The sequence below is a fragment of the Triticum urartu genome, chromosome 2A (assembly GCF_056163025.1).
Source record: "Triticum urartu cultivar PI428250 chromosome 2A, HENAU_Tu73, whole genome shotgun sequence".
Lineage (NCBI taxonomy): Eukaryota > Viridiplantae > Streptophyta > Magnoliopsida > Poales > Poaceae > Triticum > Triticum urartu.
In genome coordinates, this window is record NC_141874.1 from 599,304,478 (window position 1) to 599,317,365 (window position 12,888).

At 43.8% G+C, this 12,888-nt stretch overlaps 1 pseudogene; it reads left to right on the plus strand.

Moving 5' to 3' along the window:
- Nucleotides 1–4,317: 4,317 nt before the first annotated feature.
- LOC147986150 (uncharacterized) lies at nucleotides 4,318–4,816 on the plus strand (annotated as a pseudogene).
- The last annotated feature ends 8,072 nt before the right edge of the window (nucleotides 4,817–12,888 follow it).

A 12,888-nucleotide genomic window follows, 5' to 3' on the forward strand; every position in this document is an offset into this window, starting at 1 on the left:
GTGATTATGTATTGCTATACAACTCTCGTTTAAGATTTTTTGCAGGAAAACTTCTATCTAAATGGGAAGGCCCCTATGTTATCGAGGAGGTCTATCGTTCTGGTGCCATAAAAATCAACAACTTCGAAGGCACAAATCCGAAGGTGGTAAATGGTCAAAGAATCAAACATTATATCTCAGGTAATCCCATAAATGTTGAAACCAATATTATTGAAACCGTAACCCCGAAGGAATACATAAGGGACACTTTCCAGTACGTTTCAGACTCCGAAAAGGAATAGGTATGTGGTACGGTAAGTAAACCGACTCCAAAACAGTTTTTAAGGCAATATTTCCCCGTTTTGGAATATTTAGAAAAATAGAAAAATAAGTAGCAGTCTGGGAAGGACATGAGGGCCCCACGAGGGTGGAGGGTGTGCCCTACCCACCTGGGCGCGCCCCCTACCTTGTGAGCACCTCGTGTGCCTTTCGGACTCCGTTTTCTTGCACGATATGTATTTTGGTCGGTAAAAATTCACTATATATTCTCCCGAATGTTTTGACTCCCGTATCACGCAAATATTCTCAGTTTTTGTTTCGAGCTGTTCCTGCTGCAGATTAGAGCAAGATGTCTTCTCATGAGCCAGTCGAGGAGAGTCGGGTATCTAATCTGGCACCGGAACCAAGGGCAAATCGTGACCCTGACCACTTTGGGCCAGCAACGGAGGAAGAGATGGAGGCTGACTTAATGAGGGTAGATGCCATGGAGGATCAAGAAGTCACCTCTCACTTCCGAGCTGGGTTCACGATGGGGGAACTACAGAGCTCAGCTATCCCAAACTCGGTTATCCCTTCCAATGTTAGATTTCTTTCTTATGAAAATATGAAGAGGAGTGTCACTTGTTCTCCCGCAGCTATGAAACACCCTTGGGTGCAAGGAGCTTTAGCCGTTACAGGAAAGCTTCGTAAGGAAACAATGGACCTCAAGCAGCAAGTCAACAAGCTCGAGGAGGAGAATCGTATCCTGAGAGGAATCATCGCCAAGAATATTTCACCAACAACAAAGAAGGAGACATAATAACATGGGTATGGGCACTCCCCTTGGCAACTGCCAAGCTTGGGGGAGGTGCCCCGGTATCGTATCACAATCACAACTCCTATCTTTACCGTTTTCCTTAGTTCGATCCTATTAGTAGTATTTTGATCTAGTAGAATAAAGTTTATGGCATGATCTAGTTTTGAGTTTTGCCTTATGATTTCTCTATGTAATCGAGTCCGTGAGCTATATAATAAAGATTAGTGTTGAGTCAAGGGCTTGCTTATTTTTGCCATGATCCCAAATAAAAGAAAAAAGAAAAGAGAAAAATAAATAAAAAGAAACAAAAGTTCATTTTGATCTTATTGAGAGTAATGACTTCACATAGGAAGAGTATGATGATTTAAAAGTTGTTGGGAGTTGACAAACATAAGTTTGGTCATCGTTGCAATTAATAGGAAGTAATAAAGAAAGAGAGGTCTTCACATATAAATATATTATCATTGACATCTTTTATGATTGTGACACTCATTAAAATATGACATGCTAAAGAGTTGATATTGGACAAGGAAGACAACGTGATGAGTTATGTTTTCTTATATCTGAGATAAAGTATGTTGTCATGGATCCTCCAACATGTTGAGCTTGCCTTTCCCCCTCTTGCTAGCCAAATTATCGGCACCAAGTAGAAATACTACTTGTGCTTCCAAATACCCTTAAACCAGTTTTGCCATGAGAGTCCACCATATCTACCAATGGATTGAGTAAGATCCTTCAAGTAAGTTGTCATTGGTGCAAAGCAATAAAAATTGCTCTAAATATGTATGATTAGTGTGGGAGAAATAAGCTTTATACGATCTTATGATGTGGAAGTAATAAAAGCGACGAACTGCATAATAAAGTTTCAGATCACAAGGGGCAATATAAAGTGACGTTCTTTCGCATTAAGATTTCGTGCATCCAACCATAAAAGCGCATGGCAAGCTCTGCTTCCCTCTGCGAAGGCCCTATCTTTTATTATTATCTTCTACCTTATGCAAGAGTCATGGTGATCTTCACCTTTCCTTTTTACATTTTATCCTTTGGCAAGCAAAGTGTGTTGGAAGATCCTGATAGATATATCTAATTGGATGTAGGGGGGCATGAGTTATTATTGTTGACATTACCCTCGAGGTAAAAGGTTGTGGAGCGAAACTATAAGCCCCTATCTTTCTCTGTGTCCGATTAAAACTCCGTAACCATAAGTATTGCATGAGTGTTAGCAATTATGAAAGACCAGATGATAGTTGAGTATGTGGACTTGCTTTTTAGCTCTGACATAGATTCTTTCTGATGTTACGACAAATTGCAATTGCTTCAATGACTGAGGTTATGGTTTGTTGATTCTCAATAAGGTTTCTGATTCATACTTTTGCATTGTGAATAGATCATCACTTGAACATAAGTGATCATATGACAATATCTATATATGTTGCTGTTATGAGAATAATCATGATGCCTTCATGTCCGTATTTTATTTTTATCGACGCCTCTACCTCTAAACATGGGGACATATTTATTGTTATCGGCTTTCGCTTGAGGACAAGCGAGGTCTAAGCTTGGGGGAGTTGATACGTCCATTTTGCATCATGCTTTTATATCGATATTTATTGCATTATGGGCTGTTATTTCACATTATGTCACAATACTTATGGCTATTCTCTATTATTTTGTAGGGTTTACATAAGGAGGGAGAATGCCGGCAGCTGGAATTCTAGGTTGGAAAAGGAGCAAATATTAGAGACCTATTCTGCACAACTCCGAAAGTCCTGAAACTCCATGGAACACCTTATAATAAATAATGAAAAATCCTCGCCAAAGATGAAGACCAGGGGCCCACACCCTGCTCACGAGGGTGGGGGGCGCGCCCCCCCTAGGGCGTGCCCCCTACCTCGTGGGCCGCCTGGTGGCTCTCCAATGGCCATCTTCTGCTATATGAAGTCTTTCGTCGAGAAAAAAAAGAAGCAACCTTACGGGACGAAACTCCGCCGCCACGAGGCGGAACCTTGGCGGATCCAATCTAGAGCTCCGGCAGAGCTGTTCTGCCGGGGAAACTTCCCTCCCGGAGGGGGAAATCATCGCCATCGTCATCACCAACACTCCTCTCAACGGGAGAGGGCAATCTCCATCAACATCTTCATCAGCACCATCTCATCTCGAAACCCTAGTTCATCTCTTGTATCCAATTCTTGTCTCCAAGTTCAGGATTGGTGCTAGTAGTTTGCTAGTAGTGTTAATTACTCCTTGTAGTTGATGCTAGTTGGTTTAATTGGTGGAAGATCACATGTTGAGATCCTATATGCATATTAATACCCCTCTGATTATGAACATGTTTATGCTTTTTGAGTAGTTACGTTTGTTCCTGAGGACAAGGGAGAAGTCTTGCTATTAGTAGTCATCTGAATTTGGTATTCGTTCGATATTTTGATGAGATGTATGTTGTCTAGCCTCTAGTGGTGTTATGTGAACATCGACTACATAACACTTCACCATTATTTGGGCCTAGAGGAAGGCATTGGGAAGTAATAAGTAGATGATGGGTTGCTAGAGTGACAGAAGCTTACACCCAAGTTTATGCATTGCTTTGTAAGGGGCTGATTTGGATCCATATGTTTCATGCTATGGTTAGGTTTACCTTAATACTTTTATTGTAGTTGCGGATGCTTGCAATAGAGGTTAATCATAAGTGGGATGCTTGTTCAAGTAAGAACAGCACCCAAGCACCGGTCCACCCACATATCAAATTATCAAAGTACCGAACGCGAATCATATGAACGTGATGAAAACTAGCTTGACGATATTCCCATGTGTCCTCGGGAGCGCTTTTCCTTATATAATAGTTTGTCCAGGCTTTTCCTTTGCTACAAAAAGGATTGGGCCACCTTGCTGCACTTTATTTACTTTTGTTACTTGTTGCTCGTTACAACTTATCCTATCACAAAACTATCTGTTACCACTTATTTCAGTACTTCCAGAGAATACCTTACTGAAAACCGCTTGCCATTTCCTTCTGCTCCTTGTTCGGTTCGACACTCTTACTTATCGAAAGGACTACGATAGATCCCCTATACTTGTGGGTCATCATGTGCGCGCGCGAGAGAAAGCGGTCGGGCGTGCGCTAGTTTTGGCGCGTGGCGTCTGGCGCATTTTATAAAATCCAATGCCCTCCCACCGCTCTGTGCCTTGCCACCGGTCTCTCCCCACTCTGTGCCTCGCCACTGCTCTCTCCCCGCTCTTTCTCGCCTCGCCGCCGCCGTGCCACCATGCTGCCGCGTCGCCGGGAAACTTGGGGATACCGCAGCGTCCGCGCGCGCCCCTCCGGCGGCTTCTCCGCCGAGATCCGGTTCCGCGGGATGCGCCTCGCCCTCGGCAATTCTGACACCGCCTAACGAGGCCGCCCGTGCATACGACACGGCGGCGTGGCGCCTCTGGTGGCCTCACAGAACATTGAACTTCCCCAACGTGCCGACACGAGAGCGGGCACATGAGCTCGCGCCTCTGTCGCGGCTTATCACCGACGAGGATCGTCGCGACAACCGGAGGCGGGAGCACCGTCTCGGCATCACCGAGATGGACGAGGAAGCCATGGCGTTGTGGCGCCAACGCTTCCCGCAGGACATCATCAAGGAGCGCGAGTTCTACGAGCAAAGGAGAGCAGAGAGGGATAAGAGGAGGGCGGAGCGAGCCGCCTATCGCGAGGACAAGCGTAGGCGAAAAGCAAACGCTCAATTCAACATGATGCTAGGAGCAGCGTCGCCCTAGGAATCCGACGACGATCGGTATCTTCACGCCTAAAGTCAGACGTCGGAGGAGGACATCACCGAGGAGGAGTCGGACGATGAGGAGTAGTTGAATAATCTATTTTTTATCTATCTATGCTGAGAACTATCCTCTACTCTCTATCTCTACTTCTCGATCTCAGCACTGTAAATGCTTTTTAAAGCGCCGCATGTTGCGATTCTGTTGGAGATTCTCTAACATGGCAGACGAGTGCTTTAATGTTGCCCACAAGATGCACGAGTATTACTAGTAGTATATTTTTCTTGCCATGTTGAGATTTTAAAACCATGAGTGCGAACATGTAGAGGAGCAATGAAGACCAAACACGAGATATTGGGGACATCTTCAAGGAGCGTGGCAAGTTAAAGAGGAGTTGCACCGAACCTGTAAAATGAGCTTTGGTAAGTAACACCCTTTCAATTACTTTCGTTTAGCCTCGTGTTCTTCAATGTGTATATGTTGTAGTTTCTATTTCTCTTAAGCCTCATGTTCTTTGATGTGTCATAAGAAGAGTCTTTATTGTCCTAATGCTTTCGTTTTTACCTTGATGTAGGAAGTGGGTGTTCTCACCTTGTAGTCTGTTTTTATATTTTTTTTCCTTTTGAATTCACTTCTCCCAGTTCTGTTTATCTGGCTTCTACTAAATGGATCTGGGTTGCTCTGAGTAATTATCTAAAAAAGAAGTAACTTCATGTCAGGATGCAATTCCTGTGAGGAGGGAAGTATGGTCAACCTCGAGATCATGTTTCCAGAATGAGGCTGGATTACACACAAGGTGCCAGTTCCCTAATGATGCTGGATTAGACACAAGGTGCAAATTCCTAGATGATGCTGGATTACACACAAGCCAGGTGGAGTCGTCAGCTGTTCGTGTCCTCGTGGCTCTAGTAAAGGCTGAAAGAAAGCGTGCAGCAGCCCATGAGAATGTAGTTGAGTTCCTGAAGAAGTGAAAAGAGCAATCAGATGCTCTCTTCACCCATGCCAAAGAAGAGATGGAAGAAGCCAGAAATAAGCTAGCAGAGGCAGAGCAGGTTAGGCGTTTCTTGCTATCTAAAATTGTTGTCAATACAAAATTTCCTTCATAGTAGCTAGGTTCAAATGTTTATCCAATCAGCATGCCTGTTGTGATGTCTGTGCATCTGCTGATGTGGCAAAAAATATTTTTTTCCGGTTCATGTAATAACAACAATTACTTTCCAAACAGTAACAGACGAAGCATTGGACATGGTATAGTTCACGTGCAAGCCCGACATTCCAAGTTCAACTTCCACATCAAACTCATGTTCACATATATCTCCCATTCATACATAATGTCCACAACCATGATTTACTTCAAAGCCAAAAAAATTTAGGAGAGTTATGAATAAAGAAAAACCTCTAGTTCCTGCTACCAGTGCGAGCACAACAAGTCAAGACCATGCATAATTAATTATATTTTGGTCACTTTTTGTGTTCTAAAATGCTGGTCTGCTCGCGGAAGGACGTGTTGCCGGCACACGCGCGGATTCAATGAAGACAGGCGGGGCAGTAAGCCGGTTGCATGCGAGGAGGCATGTTTACCCGGGCCTGCAACGAGTGGGGCCCTCTTGGCCGGCGTGCCGGTTCAATGCCTGCGCTATGAGAGGTCGTGTCCGTGTCAGAGCAATCACTCCCTCCAGTCCTTTTTTGTTTGCGTATAACAAAATCTCGTTTTCCATTCACATTTTACAAGTAAAATTCGTGGACAAACTTTGACCCCAAAAAACGATGGGGACTAGTAAACCAGAACAGAGGTAGTAGTTTTCTTTAATCAAAGAAGGGTTTCCCCCTTCCGATATTCATTACTAGAACCAACATCTACATCTAAACATAGTATTTGCCGTAGAACTATCAGGTTCAACATCTCGCAACATAAACCCATACAACCATACGCCAAGGAGGTACATAGTAGGTAGTACTATGAATTCCATTTTTGCTCCATACCAATCGTTCTAAAAACTACTTAGTACTTATAATGCGTCATTGAAAATCGGAACTCTTAACACCGCTAAAAAATGATATTTTAAATGTGGCTACTCTATCTGTGGCAACTGGCGAGCCGCCGCCTCCAAGTCGTTCACCTGTGGTCCCGACCATCAACTTCTACAGATCACATTATCACGCGAGCTGACTATTCCTACAAAGGTGCGCTCCACCACGTACCCGGTACCCGCGAATGCAGCAATCGTGCACCTAGGGTTTTAGTGTTTATTTGTTAACGTTGCCTTTACGTAACACTGATGCGTGCGAGACAGCGAGAGACCGACTGCGTGCGTGCGCCTCTTCTCTTCGTATATGTACTCCACCGTTTGTCTGGTGTCCACAAAATTACAATAACTACTAGCAATGTGCCAATGCGTTGCCACACAATCTGAGTAGATTACTACATATTCAGTGATTTGATAGAAAAAAATTCTAGTTTTGAAATACGTATATCACTAAAAAAATGTTATGTTTCACTCAAAATATATTCCTTTGGCGATTTTGATGAGATAAGGGAGGAATGTTGTTGGTTTCAAGATTCGAGAATTGTATATGTCTAATTTCTACTCTTACTAGCAAGATGCCTGTGCGTTGCACGGAACATCAAGATCTTGTGGGAGAAAACGATGAATGAGGGAAGGCCTTATCTGCAAATGTGGAGAGGAGTGCGGGTAAATTGCCATAGTTTCTTTCTTATCCGCCAGATATAAATCGGATGGCCTATATTGCAGGATGGCAAGCCCACCATCATCACCAACTTTGTTTTTTATCCCTACTCTTATAAAAAGCATAGTCAGTGATGGTCGTGTGCCTGCCATCCTGCAATATAGGTCGTCTGATCTATATCTAATGGATAGGAAGGAAACTATGGCAATTTTGCAAAAAGATACACACACCCCTCTCCACACTTGCAAATAAGGCCTTCCCTTGTTCATCCTTTTATCCCACAAGATAAACTACTCATACAAATGCATCTTCATGTTCCGTGCAACGCATGGGCATCTTGCTAGTTGTTGCAAAAAGCCCATGTGTGTGTGAGAGAGAGAGAGGGAGAGAGGAGGAGGATGGAGTGCATGCGTGACAAAGACACAAAGAGTGTGTGTGCGAGAGGTATTAGCTTAAAATGAGGTGATACTGTGTGTGTGCACGATCGAGAGGGCGTGTCTCAAGAAGGGAAGAAAAATCTACATAGATACAAGGAGCGGGAGAGAGACTTGTATGCGATAGTGGAAACAGGAGTGTGCGGGTGTATAAACCTATCTAGAGGCTAGTCAATAAATGTTTGTGAGAGAAATACGAGACGGGGGTGCGCAAGCGAGAGTTTTGTGTGTGAGAGAGAGAGACGGTAGTCGGGAAGGGGAGTGGAAGCAGGAGTTGTGTGTGTGTGAGAGAGAGAGAGAGGGGGGGGGAGTTTGTCTGATCAGTAAACAAATGAATAATGTCAGTCTGGGATGGAGACGAAAAGGAGACCGCAACAAATGTTGTGTCTACAGGAGAGAGAGAGAGTAATTTTAGTGGTATGATTCATATCTAGAGACATATAGGGTGTGTGAGAGAATCCCATAGAGAGAAAGACAAGGTGAAACACGAGTGGAGACTATGTGTGTGGCGGTGAAAAAGAAAGCTTAGGTACCTAGTGATACGAGAGAACGGTAGAGACATGAGAGATAATGAAAACCGTGTAATGTATAATGATAGGGAGAGTGTGACACTTCTCAAGGGAGACGTCGAGAGACCATGTTTGCGCGGATAGGAGAAACATGAAGTGAGCGTGCAGGTGAGCTGGAGAAAAGAGAGTGATAGCTACATGAAGGAGCATGCATGCGAGAGAGATGGACATGAAAGGAGTGAGCATAAAAGGGATTCAAATATTTGAATTCGAGATGATGATACATGTAATCCATACTCGAACCAAAATTGATCTATCAAACATGCATACTCATATGAATTCACGCGCATCTATGTTATTTAATATGTAGATATTGCTGATCCATACATTTTAGTAGAACATAATTTGGTTTAATTTTTGAATTCAACCTTATGATTTTGAGATCATTGTATTTGTAAATCATATTATACATATAAAGGAGCAGACTTCTTTGTTGTGCTTTTGAAAGTATATATTAAAAAAATGATGTATATAGAATTTTATTCCAATCGAAAATGGATCCTGCCCGAAAAAAATAGAATACAAACGGGATTCGAATTGAGTTGGCATGGTAAACGTGCACTCTGCAAAATTTGACCGAAGTGGGGAAAGTTGGAGTAACCGCGCGAAACCAAAATCTGCGAGATGGAAATTACTACTGCCTATCCCTGCCACGCAAAGTCTATCTGCTCGATTTCTATAGGTTTTGATAGGGGTAGGTTTGTAATTTCACTCGAACGTGACATAACCGCCTCTCACCCGGATTCATACACAGTGGGCCCCAAAACACAATGTGTCCTTGGTCGAAATCGACTCCCTTCCCGATTCATACATGGTGGGCACCAAAAACAAACTCTGGTCGGCAAATATTCGGTGTATGCGAGATTACCGTCCTATCCCCAACCGACTAATATTGCTGTGATGTAGGAAATTTGAAACGGGGGCTAAGTTTGTAAATTTCCTCGCATTTGAGACAAGCGCGCCCTGAAGACATGGTTCCCCCCTTCCTCTGCACCTCCATTTCCCCATTGTACTCCGTGGGCGCCAAAACACCCTCTCCACCCAAGCCTCCTCCGTCCGCCACCCCATCCACCGCCGTCCTCCTCCACCATGCCGGAGCTGATACCCCGACGCCGGCGTCCATTACAAGAGATCGACCTCTCTCATCCATGGTTTCGGACCGGGATCCTTGCATCCCGTCCTCTTGCTTCATGCCCGCCGTCGTCCACCTTGTCGGCGCCGCTCCTACGACCATCTCGTGCACTGCGTCCCGCCACCACCATCTACCCTCCTAGATCTGCTTCCACGCCGCCGACAGCCATCGCTACCGCAGCATCGTCAAATTCTCAGCAGATGCATACACATCGCCGCACCAGAGGCGGTACTCTTTCGTATCTGCTCAACTTATTTATCGCAGCAAGAAAATAGATCGACACTGCTTTACTCTAATTTCTTGTCCATCACTTACTTGCTAGTTGAGAGCAAACATTTTTTGCGATGTTGCCTTTGTACGGTTTGCACCTTCAGATCCGCCATGGCACGCTCGATACTATACTCCCAATGCTAATGGTTTTCGCCTTTTATATTCCACACTAGTTAAATCACAGTAGACTAAATTTCAAAATTGGGCCAGTCGATTTTTCAGAGCTCGCCGGAGTTCGCCGGTGCGAATAAAGGGGCTCGGGTGGGGACTTTTGTTGTTGGGGGGTGGTGGGGCCTCGCCGAACGAAGAAAACTCGACGTGGGTTGGGCGGGGGGTGGGGGTGGGGGTGACGGAGGAACACAAGCGGTGGGGGCCGATGGTCCGGCCGATGGCCCGTGCGGTGTTCTATATGGGAAGAATCAGAGACGAGGAAGAAGAAGGGTTAGGAGACGTAGGATCTTCATCCAACCGCCTGAAATGGTTGACTGACCCAAATGCAGACATGCCTTTATATTCAGTACCATCATCGTACCTGCTTAGCACTGCTCCTGAATCCATCAGGCTAAACAACGTGCCACTCATAATTCCAAACTTGTTGCTCAAGTACGAATCTGATATGATGCTGATATTACTAAAATAGATAACATTTAATTGGTCAGCTAATGTTCCTACTTTACTTTCTGTCGTGGAATTGTCACGGTAGATGTCCTTAGTGTCAGGACTTAGTCGCGAGGCCAACGCATCTATGTGGTAACTTGAGAGGGGTTGAGCGGGACGAGAGACGGATGTTTTACCCTGGTTCGGCCCCTCACGGTGGAGGTAAAAGCCTACATCCTACTTCATTGATATTGATGATGATGATCACGGTTACAAGAGTGCTCTATCTTGAGAGCTATTGTCTAAACCTAACTTGTCCCCTTTTGGAACTTGTGAATCTTGTCCCCTTTTGAGGAGCCCTGCCCCTCCTTATATATGTTGGAGGGGTGGATTACATGTATAGTCCTATTAGGATTAGGACTAATCTATCTTAATACAAACCGGATACAAGTCCAGGTCTTAGCTCCTTGTAAGATAATGTTCCTCATGCCTTTCCTCTTAAACTAGCCACCATTAACATAAACCGGCATGATGGGCCTTGGGCCTTGTCATCCGTCCGGAACACGCGCCGGGTCACCAATGAGTCTTCAGGATCGTGAATCGTCATACCAGTGAACCGCCAGACATGTAAACCGCCAATCACGTAAATCGCCAATCCTCTGGCGGTTTACCAATGAAACGCCTAGTCCGGCCGGGTTATACTTCCGGCCGGTTTATGTCGCGGGGTATATCCCCGACATTAGCCCCCAAGTTTAGCTTGGATTTATTCAGGGTAAACTTATGCTGCAAAATAAACACAAGAACAAATTTGACAGGTTATGCTCCGGGTTAAGAATTTTTGTAAACCGGTACCTGATCATCCTTAAGTCCTTGTTATTTCCTCCTTCTGGGAAATCCGGGTCAACAGACCAGCTTCATAATCAATTTGCCGACATTGGTTTGTCACCGAGAAATATTGTGAAGAATAACTCCTTTGACTCAGCTCCCAAAGCGCCGGTTTAAGAAATATGGGTCTAAAAATACTTATCTGATATTCAGCCGGTTTGAAGATGTAAAACTTGCCGGTTTAATATTACCAAAATGGTCGGTTTATAAATATTGATGGTGCCGGGTCATAATTGTTGTCGACACCGGGTCATGTAATTGATCTTCCTGATTTGCTCAAAACTGATAAAATGAAGATGTTCCTCCTTTATATGCATACTACCTCTAGCCACCAAGTCTTAAGAGGAGAACATAGTGATAACTTAAGACTTTCTCCAATAAGTGTTTCAACCTTGAAGAAATCCGATTAGTTCATCTCAATCAAATAAACTGAATACTCCATATATGTTGCCCCAAGTGCCGGGTTGTCATGCTTGCAGCAACCTGGGACTTGTAATTTGCTTATAAAACTTCAATCAGTGTAACCCCCAAGGACCGGGTCATTATGCAATAATGAGCAAGAACTTTGTCAATATAATAATGTTGATTTTAGCAGTGATGTGTAACCCCCAAGGGCCGGCTTAGTAAGATAATACTGAACCGGGAATTGATATATACTTCAATGAAAATAACATCTTATAATGTAGCTCCCATCGTAGGGCTTGAACCCATGTCCACAAGGTTAAGAGTTTTGTGCTTTACCAACTGAGCAATGGATCCTTCAATATTATGGACGAAAACTTGTGTACCTTGAATTGTTGACAGGAGCAATTGGTAGCCCCCAAGGGCCGGCTCATTATAATATGATGAGTCGGGTCTTCAATAAGACTAGTAAAAATGACTTTGCATTAGCCCCCAAGTGTCATGATGCATTCTTTCAGTGACATGAGACTTGCACGTAATCTCGATTTGAATAATGTAGCCCCCAAGTGTCGGGTTGTAAGCCTGCAGCGACTCGAGACTATTCCTTTAATTGTAGAATAAATCATATCTATTGATAATATGATAGCCATTGCGCTAAAGCAACTTTGAAAACCTCAATAATACCGGTTATTAATAACCATAAAAATCCAGCCATGTTGGCTATTCAAGATAACATAATCCGGTGAAAACCTTATTCATTCAATATCATAATGAAAATTCAGCCAAACTTGGCTATTTGAATAATATAACCCAATGATTTATAAGCGCATGATTCCAATGGTGCAATCCAAATATATATATACTGGCGACTTATAGTCCAAAGCCAGGCCGGTTTAACAAACCTGTTTCTGTGACATTGAATCACATTGTTGGTTTTACCAACTTTTTGTAGTAAGGGTGATAACCCAAATCTTGAGTACTGATAACTCCTTCCATATATTTTGTTGGTTTATGATAAAACCATGCCGGGTTGCAATAAACGCCGGTTTAACCACATATAATACTGGCGACTTGTAGTCAAACCAGACCGGGCTGATA